The sequence below is a fragment of the Cnephaeus nilssonii genome (genome assembly GCF_951640355.1).
Source record: "Cnephaeus nilssonii genome assembly, chromosome: 7".
In the NCBI taxonomy this organism is placed as follows: Eukaryota; Metazoa; Chordata; class Mammalia; order Chiroptera; family Vespertilionidae; genus Cnephaeus; species Cnephaeus nilssonii.
Window position 1 is genome coordinate 31707665 of NC_137078.1, and position 25323 is coordinate 31732987.

The window sequence follows — 25323 nt, forward strand, 5'->3', positions numbered from 1 at the left end:
TACTTTCCTCATTCACAGATGTCTCTCTGTCCAATTTTTAAGGATCTCCAGAGATGGAGAGTTCCCTTTTTTGTTGGTAATCTATTTCACCATGTGCAACCCATAAGGTCTAGAAAATGTTTTTTTTAATCTTTTTTATTAAAACCACCTCTATTTCTCCAAAGAATGCTTATTTCCTAGAGCACAATTATTTAACATCTTCCCATAATATTTCATGTTGTTAAAGAATGAAATCATTCTTAATTAAATGTAAAATATGTTTTCATATATGCTGGGGACTAATTATATGTAAGGCACAATGTGACACTCTAAGATATGAGTGGGATGTAGAGTGTTCCCTCAAGTCGACTACAGACCAATGCGTAAACAGAGATATAAACAACAGAGTGCTGTAATAGATCAGGGCTATAGCAGAGCCCTATGGAGCTTAGAAGATACAGCCAGGTGAGGAAAGCAGGAAGGGAGGGAGGGAAAGGAGAGAGGGAGATAAGGAGGGAGGAAGACAAAACCCAACTCAACTCCTTTTCGTTTCTCCTAAAGAAACCATGTTCCTTTTTAATTACTTCTTTTGTAACTTGACTGGATGATGGCTTCTCTACTCCCCTTTTAAAAACTGGGAATAGCAGAGCTCCACTCACAGCTGATTCTCCATGTTAAATTAATTCACATGGATTAATTCATTTAGAAGATTACCTACAACAATCATTTAATCCCAGGCTGGATTTTCCTACCCCCCAACAAAATAGTTTCACTCTCCTTCCATCAGGTCTTGTATGCTTTAGCAAAGCAGAGCAATGTTTCATTCACTAGAATGGTCTCCGTTAAATCACCCTGCATGTATATGTAAACTGCGCATAGACATACATAACAGGATACACTACAGAATCATTACCCAATGATGACTTCAGCATTGGCAGCTATTTTGGATTATCTCTACAACTAACGCCCCCTGCCCCCCTAGGACAAGGCCCGCACAGCATGTCCAAGGATTACGTCCTGACTCTGATGTTTCTCACAACTGAGGACATGGATCCAAAATGAAGCTGCAGCCAAAAGTTCAGTGATACCAGAAGAAAGAAAGTAGAAAATAAAACAGAGAATGTGGTGGTGTCCTCACACATGCAGGCCTGGAGTAAATGCTGAGCTTGCCATGCACTCAACAAAGCACAGGGTGGGACACTCCGAGGGGCTAGCAAAACAACTTTCAATCACTGTGTCCTAAAGGAGGAAAGGGAAAGGGAGGAATCCAAGCCCATAAAATTGAAATCAAATGGACAGGGTAAGGCGATACATGTCTCTCCATCAAATTCTGGAACTTGGAACTCAAGGAAATAATAATAGAAACAATAAAATAAAAAATCTGCTCTATTCACATGTGGAGTTCATAACTCAGAGATGCGCAGAGGCAGAAGAAACCAATTTCAGAAAAGGGTTATACAATTTGTTAACTGTTACCTTCAAAAGGGTTTAAGAAGGAAAATGAGGTATGTTTGACTTTCTACCTTCTAAATTACCTTAGAAGATAACAATCACGCTCACCCACAAAATGTGCCTTGAGTTAACCTTCAGAGGCAGATATGGGATTCATTAGACTATAGCTATGACCTCTGTGCATGACTTTTTTGGATCATATTTTTGTATCCAAGTGTTGCACTTGCTTTCAAAGAGACCACAAAGAGAAGCTACAGATACAACAGAAATATATTCTTAAATACTCACATTCGATGAAATGTTTAACTGTATCCAAGCAGTGCTATGAATGGCTTGCAGATGTGTTTTAGAATAAAAATTTCACCAGAAAAGAAGAACAAGATCAATAATCACAAATAAAATAGAATTGAAAGTGCACTGGAATGGAAAATGGCAACTATAAGAAAATAAAGAGCAGAGAGCAACGCTCACCCTGTGTACAGGAGCACAGAGAGAATACAGAGGTAAAAGAGTCTGGCTGAGGGTGTGGGGGAGGGGACTGAGAGGTGTGAGCACAGACACAGAAATGAGTCAGAAAGAAATTCGTAATAATAAATGGTGAGAAAAAAGGAACAACAGCTAGAAAGTTACTGTGCTAGAAGAAAGCCTATTAGGATTTAATATTTAACTATAAATGCTATATATAGTTAGGTATTTTAAATAGCATTTTATGACTATAAATATGTTTATATAATACATATGCATTTTAGAAAACTTGGAAGATGAAGAAGATAAAACATCCTTCTAATCTCTTGACCCAGAGATAACCACTAATATTTTAACAACAGGCATCCTCTCTCTCTCTCTCTCTCTCTCTCTCTCTCTCTCTCTCTCTCTCTCACACACACACACACACACACACACACATTCATAAAACTGGGACCATATTATATATTTTTTAAAAGTATTTTTACTTAAAAATCATATTGTGAACATTTCCCATGTTAATATTCTTTTAACACATAATAAATTGCCACATGTGGTGGTAATTAATGAATGGTACTGAATAATAAAAAACCTAAGTTTTAAAATTAATAGGGTAGATTTCATTCATTCAACTGACTGGTAAATACAGTGGGTCCTTAAATAACATAGCTTCATTCAATATCATTTTATTATAACGTTGATGAGAGAAAATACAGATTCCAGGCCAGGGCTACTGTCTGTGTGGCGTGTGCACATTTCCTCCAGGTCTGTGTAGGTTTTCCCTATGGACTCTGGTTTCCTCCCACATCCCAGAGCTGTGCATGTGAGCTGAAGTGGCCTGTCTAAATGATCCCAGTCTGAGTGAGAGTGGGTGTGAGTGGCCCTGTGATGGAAGGGGGTCTGTCCAATGTGGATCCTGCCTTGCATCCTGACCTGCTGGGAGAGGCTCTGGCCACCCTCAACCCTGAACTGGAATCAGAGGGGTGGAAAATCATTATCTGATTTGTTTTCATTCACTTTTCTTAAAAGTATGTAGTGCTCACATGTATTTCAGTGTTTAATATTAGAAGTATTTTGAGTCTTTATTTAGGAGTTTTGTGATGTTTTTGTGACCAGAAATATGCCATAGGAACCTAACTCTTGTTTTTATCAATTAAAACTATGATACAATTGATTTCGTTATATGTCGTTTTGCTTAAAGTTGCAGGTTCCAAGACCCTATGGATGATGTTAAGTGAGGACTTACTGTATATATATCACAATCTACTGTACAAAAGTCACTCTGGGAAACCTGAGAGGGCTGATCTTTACAGGCTTAGCATCTTGAGTTAAGATCAGAGAGACATGCATTATTTATCTTTCCATGAACATACCCTATGGCTTTTCCCTGCCTGCTGAGTCCTGTTTCCCAAGAGAAAGCATGGTCCATGGAACACATAGAGACCTCAATAAATATTTATTGAAATGAGACAAGAGACAAGTTCCTGGTTTAATCCCTTCCTCACATACTGATTGACTCCCTTCCTGCTCGATGCTCTCTACAACCCTCCACCTCACACACTCTGCCAGGATTTAACTCTTCCTTCCATAGCCTTCCCTCGAGCATTCTGACAATTAGCTCTTCTAAATCCTTAGCCTTTTCACTGAATGCCCCTTCTACCTCTCCTTACACGAAGCCTCACTAGCCCGGGTTTCTCCCCATCCTGTATCCTACCATCTCAGTAATTTCAATGCCCACACGATGAGCTATTCTACTGCACTGACAACCCCGTCACCTCTACCTCACCATGTATCCTTCCCAGCATGTGGGGAGACTTCAGTCATGTGCAATCGTGAGCAAAGAACCCAGAGGTCACAGTACTGCTGTGCTAGTTTTGTGTCCCACGCCTCTGCCCTCAACATCCAGTTTACTGCTTTCACCTTTGTCCCTGCGTGGCTGACTGTTGGGAGTTACTCATGGTTCAAATCCTATTCAGCTCCACAAAATCGCCTCAGATATCCCCTCACTGCACAAGCAAAAAGAATCATTAGCTTTCCCCATGCATGACTTCCCCATGCATACTTCTTCTTTCTAATTTTCTTTTTAAATCCTTACCAGAGGACATCCTTCTTGATTTTAGAGAGAGAGAGAGAGAGAGAGAGAGAGAGAGAGAGAGAGAGAGAGAGAGAGAGAGAGAGAGAAACATTGATGTGAGAGAGAAAAAGAAAGGTTGATATGAGAGAAACTGATTAGTTGCCTCCTGTATGCAGCCCAACCTGGATTGAACCTGTAACCTAGATATTTGCCCTGACCAGGGATCGAACCCACAACATTTTGGTGCATGGGAAAACGCTCGAACCAACTGAGCCACACCAGCCAGGGCATACATACTCCTTTTATTCATGAATCATGCTTACTTTTAATTATGTCTTTTACCAGTTCTGACCCTTTTACCACAAGCTCCTTCAATCACCGATCATAACGTTTGTCTTTTAAGTCCTGTGCTTTGAGGCATAATGTCAGCCACAAAACAGGTTGTGAAAAGATGTGTTAAAAAATACATAATATACAAAACATTATGTAAACACCAAATTTTTGGCTTTGTCTAAAAGTATTGTTTGTAATAGAACTTGTATGTGTATATACTTCATCCAGGGCCAAGATCAGTGAGCCAACATAAATGTTCAAAATTATGTGAATATTCAATATGAAAGTTCAAAGGCATGCCTTAACACCACAAAATTAAAATTATTAACAGCAAAGAATTGTTAAAAAGGTCAAACTACAATGGAAAAGAATTTGAATTATACAATGAGAGTATGTTCCCCTTCTATCGGTGCCACAGTAAAAAGCAATTAAAGACACACTCCAAGGAAGAAGGCAAAGATAAAACATTACCAATGTAAAACCCCTGTTGCCAGGATAGTTTCCACAAGAAATTTGCAAAAATATTAAGTTTTTCATCAAGGGCAATATTATTCAAACACTTCAAAACCTTACCACTTTCCCTTTATTATTACTGTTAATAAACTTACACATTAAATTGGTGAATTTAGATCATAATGGAAATTGTTATAGCAATAGTTGTATGGTTATTGCTATAGATACCTCAGACATCCCAACAACAACTCACTAAGGGGAGATACCTCCAATGGGACATAGAATTAGTTTTAGCATCACTGTTTCCATCCCTCACCCACACACTTTCCCCCATACTTTCTAATTCAACTTCTGCAGCAGCACACCATAAGGACGACTTTAGTCAAAATTATCAGTGACACAATGGTTATCTTTATGTTCACATCTCAATCTCTCAATTGCTCTTTTAATACAGGCCCCCGCCCCCCCTCTCCCTGTGTGTGTGTGTGTGTGTGTGTGTGTGTGTGTGTGTCCATTTCATTCTCCTGGTTTTAGCAGTGCTTCTTCTCAGTCTCCTTGGCTGACCCATCCTTCTCTGTTCAACTTCTAAGTGTTGGACCACCCCAGAGCTGCATTGTGAGTCTACTTCACTATTTATATCCTCTTTCTATATAATAAAAGCCTAATATGCTCAGTGTCCAGTCGTCCGGTCGTCCATTCAACCAATCAAAGCATAATATGCTAATGATATGCTAAGGCCGCTCAACTGCTTGCTATGATGTACACTGACCATCAGGGGGCAGACAGTCTGCCTGTCGACCAATCGCTATGACATGCACTGACCACCAGGGGGCAGAGAGTTGATTCGTTGACCAGTCGCTATGATGTGCACTGACCATCAGGGGACAGACGTTCTGACCACTAGGTTAGTTTGCTGCTGGGGTCCGGCTTATTGGAACTGAGCTAGACGAGCCGGACATGCCCTGGAGCCCTCCCTTGGTCCCTCCCTGGCTGGCCAAACTCCCGCATCCCTCCCTGGCCCCAATCATGCACCAGTAGAGTCCCTTGGCCTGGCCTATGCCCTCTCGCAATCCCGGACCCCTCAGGAGATGTCAGAGAGTCAGTATCGGCCCGATCCCTCAGGCCAGGCTGAGGGACCTCACTGGTGCATGAATTCATGCACTGGGCCTCTAGCCTATACAATAAAAGCCTAAGCGACTGTTATAGCAGAATGACCAGAACAATCAGTCGTTATGATGCACACTGACCACCAGTGGGCAGACGCTCAATGCAGGAGCTGCCTCCTGATGGTCAGTGCGCTCCCACAGGGGGACTGGGATCGCTGCTCAGCCAGAAGCCCCTCCCGATGCCACGGCAGCAGGCACAGCAGGCCGGGAGGAGCACAAGTGGCACCCGGCCCAAATTCGGGCTCCTCCCTGGCCAACTAATGCTTGGCACACTGCCACATCCCTTGGGGGATGTCTGACTACCACTTTGTTTAGGCAGTCAGATATCCCTGAGGGGTCCCAGACTGTGAGAGGGCGCAGGCCAGGCTGAGGGACCCACCCTCCACCCCAGTGCATGAATTTCATGCACCAGGCCTCTAGTCTTAAATAATCTCATCAAGATCTTGATTTGAACACCATCAAAATGCCAATGATATTGCAATCTATATCACACTCTTCATAGACTCAAAAACTTATATCCAATTGCCTAATTTGATGTCTTACCTTGGGCATTTCAACCTCAACATGGTCAAAACAGAACTTTGATTCTCCACCCTAAGCCTCATTCATCCTCTGTATTCCCCATCCCAAGAAATGGCACCACTACTCAATCCTGAAATCTGGGAATTATCCTTATTTCCATTTTGCTCTCACTTCCTATATACATTTCATTGGTGTCTTATCAAGTCAACCTCTTTTTAAATATGTCTCAAATCCTTAACTATCATTTCCATCTCCTCTATCAGCGTGGTATAATCACCATTATCTTTTGGATTGGCAATTGCAATTGCTTAAAATTACTGTCTCACTTCTACTCTTGCTATCCTGTAATTCATCTGCTATACAATAGCCAAGTGAACTTACAGATTTTAAAAATTATTTAGAAAGTCTCTACTGTCATTCCTCATACACAGAATCCAAGTTCTTTCCCGTGTTTTATAGACATGTGATCTGGCAGGTAAGTCCCTCTTGGATCACATTTCATTACACTTTTCCTTGATCCATTAAACTCCAGCTACCTTCTGTTTCTCCAACAGAAAATTCATTCCTATCTTATGGCCTTGTACTTCTCATACCCTCTGCCTGGAATGTTCTCCATCCCCTTCGCCCCCTACCCTCCTCACCCCATTACAATTGGCTGCTCCTTGTCTTTCAAATCCCACCTGGGTCCAATTCCAGTAGCCAGCCAGTCATTCCCACTGCTCTGTCTTAATTCTCTGTCTAGCATTTCTTAGTAGCTGATATTTTTCTTGTTTATTTGGTGTTTTAGTGTTTGTCAGTCTCCACCAAAGCGTAAGCTCAATGTCCTATCCCCCATGTGCAACAGAGCTCAACACATAGGTGTTCAAAAGTTACCTGTTAAAAGAATGAAGAACAGAAACTCAAAAATATTTGCTGCATTGAGGTAGTGTGTAAGGAGCATAGAATTTGAAAACCACTAGACCAGTCCATTAATTATTTGTGTTGTTATGGTGGTTTTGCCCCAATCTGGCCACACTTGGCAGTATAACATTTGGATGAGTAGGGAGGATTGAGAGGGTTGCCGAGAAAGAAGACTGGAGTACAACCTACACAGTATCTACAAATTACACTGGGTGGTGGGTAAAGTAGTAGCACCCCCTGCCCAAAGATGTCTCCATCCTAATCCTCAAAAATGTGAATATGTTACAATGCATGGAAGAGGTGAATTCAGGTTGCAGATGAAATTAAGGTTGTGAATTAACTGACCTTGAGATAGAGAGGTTATCTGGGATTATTTGTGGGGATCCAGTAATCACAAAGGTCGTTAGAAGTTAAAGGGAAGGCAGGAGAATCCGTGTCTGAGTGATGCACTGTGAGAAACACCTGACTGGCCATTGCTGGCTTTGAAGACAAGAGGAGGCCATAAACCAGAGAATGGTAGACAACTTCCACACACTGGAAGAAGTCAAGGACACAGATGTTCCCCATAGAGATTCTGGAAGGAACACAGCCCGGCCAGCATCTTGATTATAGCTCAGCAAGGACCACATTGGAATTCTGATCTCCAGAACTGAAGATAATAAATGTGTGTGTTGTTTTAAGCCACCATGATTGTGGTCATTTGTTATATCTGCAATAAGAAACAGCATGTATCCAAACATTATGATCTATAAAGAATATTGGGGGCAATAGCCACTGCAAATCCTCTTTCTGACTCCTGCAGATACCTGCTGGGCAAGGGCAGATAGCTAGACACCCTCTGCTCCCTCCTCCTGGGAGTCTGCTGCCTTTGGTTCTCCTTCTCTGTTGTTAGGTCTCATTCTCACTCCCCTACAAGTGGCAAAAACCATTCCCACACCCAGGCACCCACACATCTTCCTGGAGAAAAGGGATTAGACTTTTAAAAAGTCTTCCCCTACTCTAAAACCTTTGTAATAAAAGCTATTTGCTAACAAACTAAAGAGCAAGGATAAATTTGATACACAATACGCTCTCATTCAATTACTACACCGAGGATCAAATTCAATGCTTGAATGCACACTGCACTCAAATTCAGCTCAAATCTTTTCTCTTTGAATCATGAGTAGATACTTTAGTGTATATTACACAGTAAAGCAATAACAAACACTCTAGTGAAAATAAAAATGCTCCTCAATTATTTCTCACTTATCCCTTATGAATTTTATTGCCTAAAAATGGAAAGCAGAGCTGCTGAGGTAGGGCAGTCATATCATTACTGTGTAGTTCCTAATAAATATGAATCTGTTTTCCCTACAGAAATGGGAAACAGATGATTGCACTTTTTCAGCTTTTCTGCAACTAGAACCACTGAAATGAAAGCATTTCTTAGTTGCAGTGCATTGGTACTGTAGCTTATTAATATTACAATACTTCAATGTTCTCAGATAAGAAAAGGTACCAAATAATTAATGAATTATATTCATGTAATTGATGATAATCAGTTATTTAGGCCCAATAATCTTACTTAAAGAATACCTTCTTACCAAAATTATTAAAAATTATTTTAAGTATTATTATAAACCATATTTTAATATGTTCAGTGTTTTAAACTGGTTGAAATTCATCAGGATAAATATGATGAGAAATAACAAAATAACAATACCCAGTTCTGATTACTTTTTGGAAATGCTAGATATCTATTAAGTGAAAACTCTATATGTAAACAAGAAAGTTTAGTGTGACTATAAACATTTTACTATGGTTTACAATTGAGATTGCCTCATAAAAATGTTAAATTAAAAAACAAAATGTCACCCTGGTTTGTGTGGCTCAGAGGTTAGAGCATTGGCCTGTGCACCAAAAGGTAACTGGGTCCCATTCCCAGTCAAGGGCACATACCTGGGTTGTAGGTTTAATCCCAGGCCCAGTCGGAGCTCAGGGCTCCTGCAGGAGGCAACCAATTGATGTGTCTCTCTCACATCGATGTTTCTCTCTATCTCTCTCTCCTCCTTTCCACTCTCTCTAAAAATCAACAGAAAAAATATCCTTGAATGAAGATTAATAAAACAAAACAAAAAATATTTTAATTTTAACAAGCAACTCATTAAGCTCATCAATAGATTGAGAAAAATGTGGGAAACAAGGAGTTTATGGCTTTTGGTATATAAGATAATACTCTAAGCAGAAAAAAACATTTAGACTTATTAACAAGGAAAATCATGCCCTCTTTATAATTATCACATGTTATCAGAGGTAGCATTAAAATTAAAATTGGTAAGAATGTGGCATAAAAATGATTTTCATTAGCTAATGGTAATGTAAACTACATTCACATGTGGAATGCATTGAATTTCTAATATATAACTCTCCATAGATACAGATTGTTGTCATCAGAACATCTTACTGAAATTGTACAGAAGCACTCCTGAAAGCTGAGCCGATGTGAAGCAGTCTTTATGAAGTTTAGCAAAGGGTGAGGTAGACAGGAGGATATCAGCCAATCCTCCTTTAATCCTTACCACAACTTGTATATTATCCTCCCACACTCCTCCTCTGAACTAAAGTATATTATCATTAGCAAAAATGAAAACTAACCGAATAACAGCTAATGTTCTGAGTGCATCTAACTTAGTACAGCAATATAACCCAAATGATTTTTAATCACTAATTTTCTCCATATGTCTCATTATGGCCCATAAATGCAAGTGGGAACACTTTACAGAAACAAAAATATCACAAGTGATTTTTTTGGCAATTTAGAATATTACATGAAAATAACTTTATCTATATACTTACAAAAGCTGAGTTTCCTTGACTGCAGTTTGAAATACTTGGCTTCTTTCTATTCCCCGACTCCCACTCTAGGATATTAAATATCACCTATTATGCAATTGCTGTTTAAATTTGACTATTAACTCTTTGCATAGAGTTTATCTTAACCACCATGGTTATTTTACCTTGACTTTAAATGGGTGTAATGAGTTTTCTAAGTGTATACAGAAAGCATAAGTAGGATTATTATCATTGATTTCCCCAGATCACAGGTAATTCTGCTCTTATCTCTACATTTCTATTTTAATCTTTTTAGACACAGATGTTTTTGATTTTCATCAAAATCAGAAATATTCAGAGTACCAAGAATAAAGCACATATTTATTTGTAATATATATAACTCATGACTTTAAACTTGTTTATAACCTATATACATTTTGGTATAATTTCCAAAGTTTATATTAGATAGGTAGGACTGAGAATAATAAAGTACCTCTGATTATGTTTAGCTAAACTAACAAGTATATACAGCTTTACTTTTTATTTTTTTATTTTATAATCTTATAAAAAAAAGTATACTGCAAGTTATTTTCAGTTCATCAGAATAATTGAATTGTTCTTTGTACCCCAGTGACTTGGAGTTATTTAATAAGTGCCCTAAGATTCATGATTCCTGTTCTTAATTCTGGATTATCCAACTACTGCCAAATGACCTGTGTTGCATATTCAAGTCAATAAAAGAGCTAGCCATACTTCAAATACTTCTCTACTCTATCAAATGTATCATGACAACAAATGGAGTAGAACAGAGAAAATACAGTACTCTTAAATTCCTCAAAATTGTGTTCATTCATTCAGTTATATGGAAATATTTACTGAGCCTCCTCAAGGTCAGACATGCGGTGGATACCAGCTATAGAAAGATGAACAAGGGCTGGCCTCAAGATGCTAATTGTCTGCTGGGGAATTTAAATGGAAAAATAAACAGCACGGAATGGTAATTGTAACAAGTGCTACACCAGCTGTCAAGAGTGCACAGGAAAGGGTGTTGAAGGGGAATGGAGTGGCAGAAAAGAAGACTTCTGAGAGACAGAGGCTGGGAATTAGAAGGCAAACAGAATTAGTCACTGAAGAGCAGAGGGAGGCTGTTCTAGACAGAAAGATCAGTGTATGCAAGGACTTGGAGGCACTAAAATGCATGGTATGATTCAGGAACTGCAGGCAGATAAGCTTGGCTGCCGCAAGGCTGCAGGGCTGGGGACGGGCAGGTGAGGAGGGGAATAGCTCGGACCACACTGCCTGATAGGACCAAGAATTTGAACTTGATCCTGAAGATAATTATGAGCAAGTGAAGGACTTTAAGTTGGAAGCAGGGCACACAGGATTGGGGGAGTGTCTTAGAAATAGGGGTGAGGATTCATGTCAGGGTGTGTGTGGAGTTGAGGTGAAGATACGGGGTCAGAGTGAGAAGATTAGCTGAAGCTTGGAATATAGGTCAGGCTGAAGTGCCAAAAAAGGCTGGTAGCCTGGAGAATTCAAAGCAATGGGACGGGGAAGAAAGCATGGAAATATGAGCCAGGAGATTCTGAAGCACACAGTTCTGTGGTGGTGGGACAAGCGCTGCTGTTTGATTTTGGCACTACAGTAGACATGGATATCCCGAATGAAAGCAATGACAGTGCGATCGACAAAAGGGGGCACACAAGCGAACTCTATATGTTGTATCATAAATCAGCGAGATAGATACGAGACGCCTTAATGAGCCAATTAATTAGGAGTCATTTATTACACGTGGCCCAGAGGGAGGCGTTTCTTCCAAATTTCTGAGCTAAGACACAGAGGAAGTTTCCCGTATTTATACCTTTCAGGCTGTTTGTATGGAGATTTTACAAAGAGGTCTGTGTGGGTTATTGTTACAGTTTGTAATCTTGGATACATAAAGAACAAACATTTGGCATAAGAATATGGGAGTTATTATCAGTATTAGTCCATTACGTTAGATGGCTGGCTTGCAATGTCAGACACTTAAGTTTTTATCTTTTTATATTATTTAAACTAAAACAGTTATTTTATAAAATAAGAGACTGTCTAAAAATGACAGAGTTTACAGAACAATGGATTATCTAACAATAGCAGAGAATTTCAAAGAGCAGTTTTTATACAAGACGGAGGTTACTATGCTTCATATAAATGCCTGGATGTAGGAGGTGAGAGATGAAAGATGCAAAGGAGGACTCTAAGGTTTATGGTCCGGGTGTCTAAGTGGTTAGTAGTGTTATTTGCTAAGACCAGGGAAAGAAGAGAATAGAGGTGTAAGAAGCAAAATGATAACATTTAGTTTTAATATTATGGTTTGGGTTACCTGGGAGCACCATGATAGAAATGTCAAGAAAGTAGTTGGAAATGTAAATCTGTTCTAAGATTTAATCTAAGATAAAGTTCTAGGATAAGGATACAGATTTGGGAACCATCAGAATACAGTTGGTAGATAAAGGTCTAGATGAGAATAGAAGGTGGTTGGGACAAAATTCTAGAAAACAATATTTAAGGGATGGGCAGAAGAGAAGCAAAGATTGAAAATAAAGGTATGAGAAAAAATAAGAGAGTGAGCTGTCAAGGAAAGCATGGGAAAAGTGAGTCAACAATAAGGAGTCATCAGTATGAAAAAGTGTCCTCTAGCTTTGGAATCCCAATGATCTGGTCAACTAGGTGAAGGTAACTTTAATAGAGCATGAAAATCAGATTGTATTTGAGTGTGACAGACAAGCAGTACAGACCACTCTTTCACTTTCAAGATGATTGGCTGTGAAGTGGAGAAGAGAGACCATAGCCCTAAAAAAACAAACAAACAAACAAACAAACAAAAAACAACAACTCAGAGGCCTGAGGCTATGGAGTTCATAAGGGATAAAAGATAGTTAAATCCCATGTCTTCTGACTCCTGCTTTCCAATGAATTTGCCACAGATGTCAGCAGCCTAAAGCTGTTGCTAAACACATCCCTAATACACCAGCGTGTCTAGAGGAATCCTAGCATTCTTGTAGAAACTCAAACTATTCCTATTCACTCATGGTCAAGTTAAACCAAAACAGTTCATCTCATCTTTATAATATCAGATTAACCAGAACTGCATTTCATAAAAATACCAATCATTATTGGTACACAGACATTTATTGGAGTTTGGACTTTAGCAGCACCCATCCCAGGAAACAAGGCTCCTTTAACTTGTCCACCTCAGTTAAATTATTCTATATAGTATGGTAATAAATAATCATTTCAGATAAAGAAATAAAAGATTCCTTAGCTTCAGAAGACTACTAAGAATTCATGTGGGGAATCTAATAAAACCAGAGACTAAAGAGAAAGCAGGATTATACATTTTCACATTCTATCTGAAGTTGATAAACTTGAGATGGAAGACTAAACTAATTCTCTAAATATCTGTTTACAAATTATATATATAGAATATACATAAGGAATTAAATACCTAGCTCAAATATGAATATAAAAATGAACTGAATATGCATTTTCAAAACTTGGTTATTAATCCCAATTATTACTAAATTACAGCTTTGGTACTCTAAGGTTCCAACATTAACTTTCAGCTATTAGCAATAATATGCTGTAAAATAATATGCTCAATGATGCCAATACTACTATAAGTATAAAGCAAGTATCACCACTTTCAAAGCTAATCTAATGGTAATACATATGCTAGTGATTCTGTGAATTGTGGTCCTCACTCAGGGTAAAGTGACATGCAGTGCAAATGTGAAAATCAGTCCCAATCAGTCATCCTGAATGAAGGGATTGAACTGTTTTTCTTCTAATCTAATTGGCACAGGAAATATCCATGAACTGTTCATTAAATCTGCTTGAATGTGTTTTCAGATTACTGTTTCAGCATTTTATAAATTGGTATGCTTCTATTTGCTTTAGACAATCAAAGTGAGATCTCTGAAATGTTTAACATTTCAGGTGTTTATATAGGCTCCATAGTACTTTTTTAAGAGGATGATAAATTTTTATCAGAGTTGTTGTTTTGCTAAAGATATAACTTAGCTTTGATTGGCATCTAAGCTTCCATCTTAACATAAAATAGAAGCTACAATTATACTCAATTTAGCCTATCTTCTTTTACTATGCATGAATCCTACAATTCAAGGAACTACTGTCAATAATGATAGATAAAAGCAAATATTCTTATAAGATATTTTTATCTGCAATATCTACTATGTTCCAATTTTTGTTAAAATGGACTGAGATAAATCCATTTAAATTATTCTATTGAACTTCATTTTAAGATTATCTAATCACAAACCAGCAGTTGATATAAACATTCATTACAAAATGCCCAAATATCAATGTAGTGCCAAATTTGAGAGAACCAAGTAAATGTAAAATGCCATACCATCAGTAGGAAAAGATCTCAATAGCCTCAATTGATGATGAGAAATATACAACTTAGGTACAAAAATATTATTTTTATGAAACTATCAAGGAAAAATATTCAAACAGATCAAGACAATCAGCCAACATTTTGCTCACTTTGATTTAATGTTGCTCCAACAACAGGTATTAACTGAGATTCCACCAGATTCTGGACTCTTCATTTAGTGTTATGACTAAGGGATTTAGTTGCTACCTATAACAAAAATCTATGTATGCTAGCTTTTTGAAAAAAATAGAAAACATCCTTGTCGAGCGTTTTAACCTATCCTATATAATAAAAGCCTAGGTGGCGTCACACCCTCGCATGATGTCACCACAAGATGGCTACCCTCACGTTGTCACAAGATGGCCACCACAAGATGGCCAGCAGGGGAGGGCAGTTGGGGGCAATCAGGCCAGCAGAGGAGGGCAGTTGTGGGCTCAATCAGCAGTAGGGGATGTACCCTTGACAGGAATTGAACCTGGGACCATTCAGTCCAAAAGCTGATGCTCTATCCACTGAGCCAAACCAGCTAGGGTGACACCTAGTGTGTTTTTTTAATGCTTACTAGATGCTGAGTACTATGCTAAGCACGTTCCTCACAATACCGCATGCCGTAGGTATTTTTATCCTACTTTATTAATAAAGAAACTGAGGTTTAAATAACTTGCTTAAGGCAGCATAGAGCTAGGACTAAGGCTAAGCTTCCCCATTACTATGCCTTATATATGACACCCACTTTGGAAGAACCCTGGAAAAAGCAGCACTACTATTAAGGTAATCAATTGCAACTTATACCTATTAGATCAAACCTGAGCAAATGTTTTAAGAGTCACGGAGGATATCTATTTTACTTTCAATTTTCAGGCTGCCTTCTAAGATATGGATGAGAAGAAGTAAATTCAAAAGTTAAAAATAAAAATACCAGGCCTGGGTATGGAGGTGGAGGAGCATGTGGGGAAAGGGAAGTAGTTTTGAGATCATCTTGAGAAAACAAATAAGAAAAACAAAGAGAATACTCTTAAAAAATAAATCAAAATTTTAGGAAAGTGTAAGGAATTAAATTTTTCAGGATCAATAGAGAACAGAGAGCTATCAATTAAACATATTTTTGGCAGCTCAGGCATAGAACACAAAGCATGAGTCTGAGTATGGCGTGTGCTTTAGATGGAATTGGAGAAAGAAAACATTTTATCTGTTTTTTGCTTAATGAATAGAAAGTTGAGAACTCTGTGAGTTTTTCTTTAACAATTTTAACCTATTATTAAATCTCCTAACTATTTTTTTAGGATAATTCTTCTTCCAGATGAGGTAAAAGTATATTTTTCATAAGTTGGGATTTAACTGTTAAAATCCTTCCATAAAAGGCATAATTGCCAAAATAACTGCAGTTTTAATACCTGATTATATCAGAAATCCCAGTGGAAATAAAAATGCTAATATGGGATATGAGTGTAACATGCACTAATACGCAGTAGAAACCAACCATAACTATTTTATTCTTAGCTCAAAAGTGGAAAGCAAGAGATTTAATTTCAGGGGAAGGATATTCTGAAAAACCATCTGTTTTCCTTAGATATTCCTAAGGTTACATATATTCTTTTTCACTGAAAGAAGAGTTAAAAATAAGGAAAGGATGAGTTGAGCTACATCTATATATATAAAAGCCTAAGCAACCATTACGACTGAACCACCGGAATGACCGGTACGACCGGTTGACCAGTCGCTATGATGTGCACTGACCACCAGGGGGAAAACGCTCAATGCAGGAGCTGCCCGCTGGTGGTCAGTGTGCTCTACAGCCAACCTCCCACGACCCCTCCCCCCAGCCAGCCAACCTCCTGAGGCCCCTGCCCTGCCATCCCTGCCAGTCAGCCCCCTGATAGGCCTCGATCGTCGGCCAGGCCGAGGGACCCCACCCATGCATGAATTGGAGCACCAGGCCTCTAGTATATAATAACAGTATATCCATAGGGCAGTAGAATAAACTAGAAAGCAAAATAAAACCAATCAAAACATTAATAACTGAAGTCACAGAGTTCCATCATAATCAAAGCTATATTTATGTGTAATCATATTTGCTTATTTGAATATATTTTCCTGTTTGGGGAACAAAAGCTGAATTTTTATGGGGGAAAAAGGGACTGATTAAAGCATATATTTTCATATGGGTGTGTGCATAAGAAAAATCAACACATACCTTTTCAAAAAGTAAGTGGCCAAATGAATTTAGCACACGTTAATGAATTCCACAGATGGGTTTAAATGGGATCTGGCAAACCTCTATCAAAAAAACTTTCAGAAAAGCTTTTAAGCAAAGAGGGAGCTCATAATATTGAAATGGTGTCAAAGTGAATTGAGTTCATTACAGATGCTATTCTAAGAACATTCACACAGTCCAATTTTATATTTAAATGTATTACATGTCCTTAAATACATTTTAAGCTGCACATTTTATAACTAGATGATAAAACCATATGCCATGGTGTGGCATGGTCACAAAGGAAGCAAAGGTTGACATTTCTGCACATATGTGAGCAGAGCTAACTCTGTGCCAACATAGAGAGCAGGTCATTGCTCCTTCTTAACTCCACAACCACAAAATTACCTTTTATGTATCAAGTATCTTCTCTCACTTCTCTAAATTATCTATTTTACAAAATTCGTGCAGATTGTACTAATTTTACCTTAATTTTGGAAAGGCCTTTGAATTGTAAGAGAAGGTACACACTGGCAAACTAATAACTAAAGCTATAAATGCATAAAGGATTTTTATGTTAAATAAAGAATCCATGCAAATGTTTTTCACATCTGACATACGTCCTTGAATTTATTAGCTTGCAAAAAGAAGCAATAAATTGCATTGCATAGGGATTGTGCCAACCAGGCTGTTTATAAATTATCCTGAGTCTGAGGATTTGTAGCCAGCAATAGTTGCCATACTTGCCTGTGTAACCACCAAACTGGCACTTACAAAGAAAAGCAAAATTGACAAAGAGAAAATGGTTAATACTACTAAACTTAGTACAATGAAAACTCTTTAAGTTTAAGAGTAAAAATTACTTGAACTTCATTGTACTAAGTTTTCCCATCAGTGGGAAATAAAAGTGAGAAGTTGTTTTATCTAATGCATTCAATGACCTTGACCTTCCTCTTAACACAGAAGAGTGAGACAATCTGGATCCTCTGCAGATGTCCACCCCACATACAAATTCGTAACCCTCTCAGAAAAGAGAAAAAGAAAGGCTGTGAGAGGCCGAGGCAGCATGGAACAGCATCAGCTATGTTCACTGGGAATGTGAACATAGATCCATCTTCTAGATCCAGTTTCACAGTTTATAAACACTTCCAGTGGTTTGTCCATTCATTCGTTTGTTGACTGAGCACCAACTTTATACCAACCACTTCAGCTGCTCTTTAGGGGGACTCTTCAAGAAAATGGCAACGTTCACAAGTCAGCATACCAGGCGTTCTACAGATTTTATGGACACCTGCTTGGGTTATGATGGTGCACAGAGGATAGAGTAGCTGAGAACCCAAGGTGAGAGGCATGGAAGAAAGAAAGAGCAGCATGAGCAAGGCCATGCGAGCTGTAAAGCCCACTTGATCAGGATCATTGGTACTTTAAAAAGGAGCCTCTGGAGGGCTTTTAAGCAGAGAAGGAATAGGCTGAGATTTGCGTTTTAGAAGGACCATTCTGAAATTTTTGGGACACAGTGAAAGCAGTCCTGAGAGGGAAGTTCATTGCTCTACAGGCCTACATAAAAAACCAAGAAAAAATAGTAATAAATTATCTAACACTACAACTTAAAGAATTAGAAAGAGGGCAATAAGAAAAGCCCCGAGTATGCAGAAGGAAGGAAATAATAAAGATCAGAGCAAAAATAAACAACATAGAGACCAAAAAAAAAAACAATACAAAAGATCAATAAAACCAAGTGCTGGTTCTTTGAAAGAATAAACAAGATTGATGAACCTCTAGCCAGGTTTACCAAGAAACAAAGAGAGGGGACCCAAATAAACAAAATCAGAAATGAAAGAGGTAAAGTAACAAGATGAAGGATTACAAAAAAATACTATGAACAACTCTACTCCAACAAACTGGACAACCTAGATGAAATGGACATATTCCTAGAAAAATACAAGCTTCTAAAACTCAATCAGGAAGAATAAAAAAACCTGAATAGGCTGATAACTACTGATGAAATTGAAACAGTAATAAAAAAACTTCCAACAAACAAAAGCCCTGGACTGGATGGCTTCACAAGGGAGTTTTACCAAACATTCAAAGAAGAGCTAAAATTTATCCTTCTCAGACTATTCCAAAAAACTCAAGAGGAAGGCACATTTCCAAGCTCTTTCTATGAAGCCAGCATTACCATAATCCCAACACCAGATAAAGACACTAAAAAGAAAGAGAATTATAGGCCAATATCTCTGATGAACATAGATGCTAAAATCCTCAACAAAATTCTAGCAAATTAGATCCAGCATTACATTAGAAAGATCATACACGATGACCAAGTGGGATTTATTTCTGGGATGCAAGGATGGTACAATATCCACAAATCAATAAGCATTATACATCACATAAACAAACTGAGAGACAAAAATCACATAATCACATCAATTGATGCAGAAAAAGCATTTGACAAAATCCAACACTCTTCCCTGATAAAAACTCTCAGCAAAGTGGGAATAGAGGGATCATACCTCAACATAATAAAAGTTTTATATGACAGTCCTACAGCCAACATCATACTTAATGGGCAAAAACTAGAACCATTTCCCCTAAGAACAGGAACAAGACAGGGATGCCCACTTTCATCACTCCTGTTCAACTAGCCATAGAGATCAGACAAGAAGAAATAAAAGGCATCCAAATTGGAAAAGAAGAAGTAAAACTGTCATTATTCACAGATGACATAATATTATAAATAGAAAACCCTAAAGACTCCATCAAAAAACTACTAGACTTAATAAATGAATTCGGCAATGTAGCAGGATACAAAGTTAACATCCAGAAATCTATGTTTTTTTTTATACACCAATACTGAACTCACAGAAAGAGAAACTAAAAAACAATCCCATTTACCACTGCAAAAAAAAAAATTAAGATACCTAGGAATAAAATTAACTAAGGAGGTGAAAGACCTGTACTCAGAAAATTACAGGACATTGAAAAAAAGGGATAGAGGAAGACATAAACAGATGGAAGAGCATATCATGTTCAAGGACTGGTAGAATAAACATCATTAAAATGTCCATACTACCTAAAGCAATCTATAGATTCAATGCAATCCCCATTAAAATACCAATGGCATATTTCAGAGACTTAGAACAAACTCTCCAGAAAATAATATGGAATAAAAATGACCCTGAATAGCCGCAGCATTCTTGAGAAAGAAGAACAAAGCTGGAGGGATCACAATACCATATATCAAGCTATATAACAAAGCCACTGTTCTCAAAACTGCCTGGTACTGGCACAAGAATAGACATATACTATTAGACCAGTGGAACAGAACAGAGAACCCAGAAATTGACTCAAGCCATTATGCTCAATTAATATTTGACAAAGGAGGCAAAAGCATACAATGGAGTCAAGACAGTCTCTTCAAGCAGTTTAGATTTGAGCTGTACTGAGGAAAAGGGGAGGGAGGAGAGGCCTGGGGGTGAATCAGTGTATGAATCAAAAGCATACAATGGAGTCAAGACAGTCTGGGAGAGAGGAGAAGCCTGGGGGTGAATAAGTGTGTTCACCGGGGATTGCAGGGACAAACTCTCAGATCTTAACATATAAGGGGAGGCAGAATAAATAAGATGGGTCAATGAAAAAGGCTCCAAGACACAGAGAGGTAGGGGAGAAACAAAGAAGGCTGTCAAAGTTACCAACACAGATTAACCTTTTGCACTCAGATGTCGAGTGTGACTCGACATGGTTAGCATTAGAATAAAAGAATCGAGAAAAAAGCGAGTGCAAAGGGTTAAAAAACAAAAGAGTGATTGGAAGAATTAAATAGGCCAGCCAGCATGGCTCAGTGGTTGAGCATCAACATATGAACCAGGTAGTCACGGTTCAATTCCCAGTCAGGGCACATGACCAGATTGTGGGCTTGATCCCCATTGTGGGGTGTGCAGGAGGCAGCCAATCAATGATTCTCTCTCATCATTGATATTTCTATCTCCCTCTCCCTTCCTCTCTGTAAAAAAATCAATAAAATATATTTTTAAAAATATATATATATTTTTTAAAAAAGAATCCTATCTAATAAAAGAGTAATATGCAAATTGACCATACCTCCGCTGCACCCACAAGCCCCGCCCACCAACCAATCAGGAACGAGTATGCAAATTAACCCAACCAAGATGGCTGCGGCCACGGAGTGAGCAGGAGGCTTGGGTTTCCCCGGCAATGGAGGAAGCCAAGTTCCTGGACTGCCCTGGCCTCCGCTGAAGGCTGCAAAGTTTCAATTATAGAAGATAAATAAATCCCAGATACCAGGGCCTCCGCTTGGGTTGCCAGGGGGCATGGCCAGCCTGCAAACCACCACAGGAACCTCGCCCAGGCCGCCCCAATCTCCAAGGGAACCCAAACCCTGATCCAGGACACCCTTCAGGGCAAACCAGCTGACCCCACCTGTGCACCAGGCCTCTAGCCTACCTAATAAAAGAGTAATATGCAAAGTGACCATCACTCCAGCACACAAGATGGCTGCCCCCATGTGGACATAAGATGGCTGCCACAAGATGGTCAGCAGGGGAGGGCAGTTGGGAGGTATCAGGCCAGCAGGGGAGGGCAGTTGTGAGCAATCAGGCCTCCAAGGGAGGGCAGTTGGGGGCAATCAAGCCTGTAGGGGAGGGCAGTTAGGGGAGACCAGGCTGGCAGAGGAGGGAAGTTGGGGGCAACCGGGCCTGCAAGGAAGGGCAGTTGAGGGGGACCCAGGCCTGCAAAGGAGAGCAGTTGGGGTGGGGGGGACCAGGCCTGCAGGGGAGGGCAGTTAGGGGTGACCAGGCATGCAGGGGAGGGCAGTTAGGGGCAATCAGGCTGGCAGGGGAGCAATTAGGCATCAATCAGGCTGGCAGGAGAGTGGTTAGGGGGTGATCAGGCTGGCAGGCAGAAGCGGTTTGGGGCAATCAGGAAGGCAGGCAGGTGAGCAGTTGGGAGCCAGCAGTCCTGGATTGTGAGAGGGATGCCTACTGCCCGTTTAGGCCCAATTCTACCGGAATCGGGCCTAAACAGGCAGTTGGACATCCCTTGAGGGGTCCCAGATTGGAGAGGGTCCAGGCTGGGCTGAGTGACACACACCCCCCATGCACGAATTTCGTGAACCGGGCCTCTAGTCTACCTAATAAAAGAGTAACATGCTAATTGACCATACCTTTGCAACGCCCACCAGCCAATCAGGAGTGAGTATGCAAATAAACCCAACAAAGATGGCAGGTTAATTTGCATACGCAGGTGCCAAGCGGCCAGGGGCGGGGTGGGATGCTTGTGTCATCACCATGGCTACGATGCAGGCGTTTCACACCTCCCCATCTGCTCCCAGCCTCTGGGCAGCGTGGGAAGGCAGAAAGGCGGCTCCAGCCAGAGCAAAGGTGGTGCCGGCAGCCAGGGAAAGGAAGGCCCATTCTTGCACGAATCTTCGTGCATCGGGCTTCTAGTTAAATATAAGGAACACCTTATTATGCTTGCTTTGTACCAGGCACTTTGCATACGTTAACTTAATTAATACTCATAGGGCTGTGATGATGATAATAACCCTACTATCTCATTTTGTAATTGAGGAAATCAAGGCAGAGATCATTTAAGTACTTTGTCTAAGATTACACAAGTGTTAAGGGACATAGTCACCTACATAGGACAATGAGGCCAAGTAAGATGAAGCTGCAGATACCATTGGACTCAAAATTCGGGAGATCAAGGGCAATCTTTGGTAGCACATTTTCACTGGAGTGTTGAGAACTGGAAAATGATTGTAATATGCTGAAGCAGGAGTTGTAGGTGAACAATTAGGTTAAAGTAACCTTTTATAGAAACCAGTGAGATTTGAGTCTTTACTAATATGATCTGCTCAGATGTCTTGGGCTAAAGCATTTGGTGAGTGTGCGTGTGAGTGTGTAAGCCCATGCACATGTTTGTACGTACATCCATGTAGCATATGTCAATGCTTGAAACTGAGGAGGTGGCAGAAACCAGGTGAAAAAGATCCTGGAAGCCTCTCTTAGGAAAGTTGTCCTGAGGATGACAGGGAGCCACTCACACAGCCTAACCCTCCCCTCCAGGGGCTCGTGTGGCCGCTCAGTCAGCACCCTGGGCCTGCTTCCATCACAGGCGGCACTCACCACTGGACGACAGACTATTTAGCTCATCTGACTGTGAACGCCTTGAGGGGAGAGACCATATCTTGTTCATCTTGGTACCCTTAGCATCTAAAGAGTTATGAACATCAATAAAAAAATGAGTGGGCATTTCACCAGATATGCACTTGCTTTAGAAATATTCCTCTTAGAGCTATGAAGGACATGGCATTGGAAATGAAGACATTTCTTTTAAGTAATAAATACCTTTTCTGCTGTCAGGTCTCCTGCTCCAATTAGGGGTTCCCTCCCAAATTTTTTAAAAAATGTTGCTGAGTCTGTATCTCAGGAAAAAATTAGAAATATATAGCGGCTGTGGACTCTGGGTGCTTTTTTTTTTAATTTTTAAAATGGAACTAAATGTTAGTAACATTTCAATTAGATATATAAAGATAATTGTGTTGTTGGTAATTTTGAACATCTGCTACCTGTTGAACAATTTCTTAGGTGTGGTTGATCTAGAATAGGCAGTAGTGAGAAATAAAGCAAGTCTGTCCCTGATATGGAAAATCAAGCAAGTTAACTAAATAAATACACACGCATAAATGTGTGTGCAGATAGATAGACAGACAAAGACATATCCATCTGAAGATGGATAGAAAGTTCACAGAGGAGCACTAGAAAGTGAGTGTTAACATGTTTACTAAATCAGTTAACTACACTGAATATATTAACTGGCTCCCCTTCACAATCAGCCCCCAACACAGTGAGTCAGATTGTTTGACTCTTCCTTTACATGGTATGGAACTTCTAACACTGGCAAGCTCATGATTTACTTATATTCCGTGCACGACACAAAGAGAGTCTTAGCTCAGTGTTGCCTATCCAGTGGTCGGCAAACTCATTAGTCAACAGAGCCAAATATCAACAGTACAACGATTGAAATTTCTTTTGAGAGCCAAATTTTTTAAACTTAAACTTCTTCTAACGCCACTTCTTCAAAATAGACTCGCCCAGGCTGTGGTATTTTGTGGAAGAGCCACACTCAAGGGGCCAAAGAGCTGCATGTGGCTCACGAGCCGCAATTTGCCGACCACTGGCCCATACCATTACAGATGCATGCATGCACACAAGAATACTCATGAGACTATAGCGCTTAGGTATGTCTGAAACTCCTTTTTCTTTTTTAGTTTGACTACATAACCTAAATAAACATTTCTAAAAATTCCTGGCAATTGATTTCTTGCTTTAAAATCATGTGCTTCCATTAATACCAGAGCAGTAAAAAAAAGCACATTCGACCGAACCATAATGCAGCCGAGTCTCCATACACACCCTCACAACACTTTGAAACATTTACATCTAATATTTCAGCCATACACCTGTCTCCTACTGTTCCACTTTCTCTTAAAGTCTTAATCACAAATGAGTCAGCAAGTATTTATTCTTTGTCACATGTATGTTCAGCACTGTATAAGGATAAAAGAAGTTTATCAAGTCATATTTTCCTAATAGTGGATTTGGATGTTAATTGAAAGCAAATATCCACTGATTCACACACTTTCATTGATACCCAGCCCCTCCCCCCATCCATGATCCAGGTATTATGCTAGCATTCAGGATATAAGATGAACAAAATACACAGAACGGGCTTCACATAGATCATGTTCATAACAAATAACATTTACATAACAGATACCACAATGAAGGCCTATAGAAAGGGTTAATGGTAACCTGAAAAAAAGAGTGATTACTTCTGACTGAGGGCTCAATGAAGATTTCACAAAGAAACTGAAATCGGAGCAGGCTCTTGCAATACATTCACGAGCCCAGTGGCAGGACCATCCCCTGTAAGAAGACTAGAGCAAGACTGGTAAGACTCTGTGCACAGATGTCTTTGGCTAAAGCTATGTGAGAGAGACAGGCAGGACCCGCTCTGGTGAACAAGAAGCCACCAAAGTTGCTAGGACAGAGTCATGATCATATTTGTGTTTCAGATCATAATTTGTGACCATCAAGAATAGATTGCTCAGCTGGGGTGGCTCAGTGTTGGAGCACTGACTTATAAACCAGGAGGTCATGGTTCGATTCCCGGTCAGGGCATATGCCCAGGTTGTGGGCTCCATCCCCAGTGTGGGGCATGCAGGAAGCAGCTGATCAATGATTCTCTTTCATCATTGGTGTTTCTATCTCTCTCTCCTTTCTCCCTTTCTCTCTGAAATCAGTAATAAAAATATATTTTTTAAAAAACAGTTAAAAAAAAAAGAATAGATTTAAGGGGGACAAGACAGGAAGCTGAGATGGGACTGCTCAAGGGCAGAGAGGATATAACCAAGGCAGGTGGGTCTGGAGGTAGAAACAATCCCAATGATAATACTGAAAATAGACCAGACAGCTTCCTGTGGGAAGTAGCAGGGAAGAAACACAAATGGAGA

At 39.6% G+C, this 25323-nt stretch overlaps 1 protein-coding gene across 3 annotated transcripts in view; it reads right to left on the reverse strand.

Moving 5' to 3' along the window:
* Positions 1-25323, reverse strand: part of DCDC2 (doublecortin domain containing 2) — a 172602-nt gene that overhangs the window by 30731 nt on the left and 116548 nt on the right. The window lies entirely within an intron of this gene.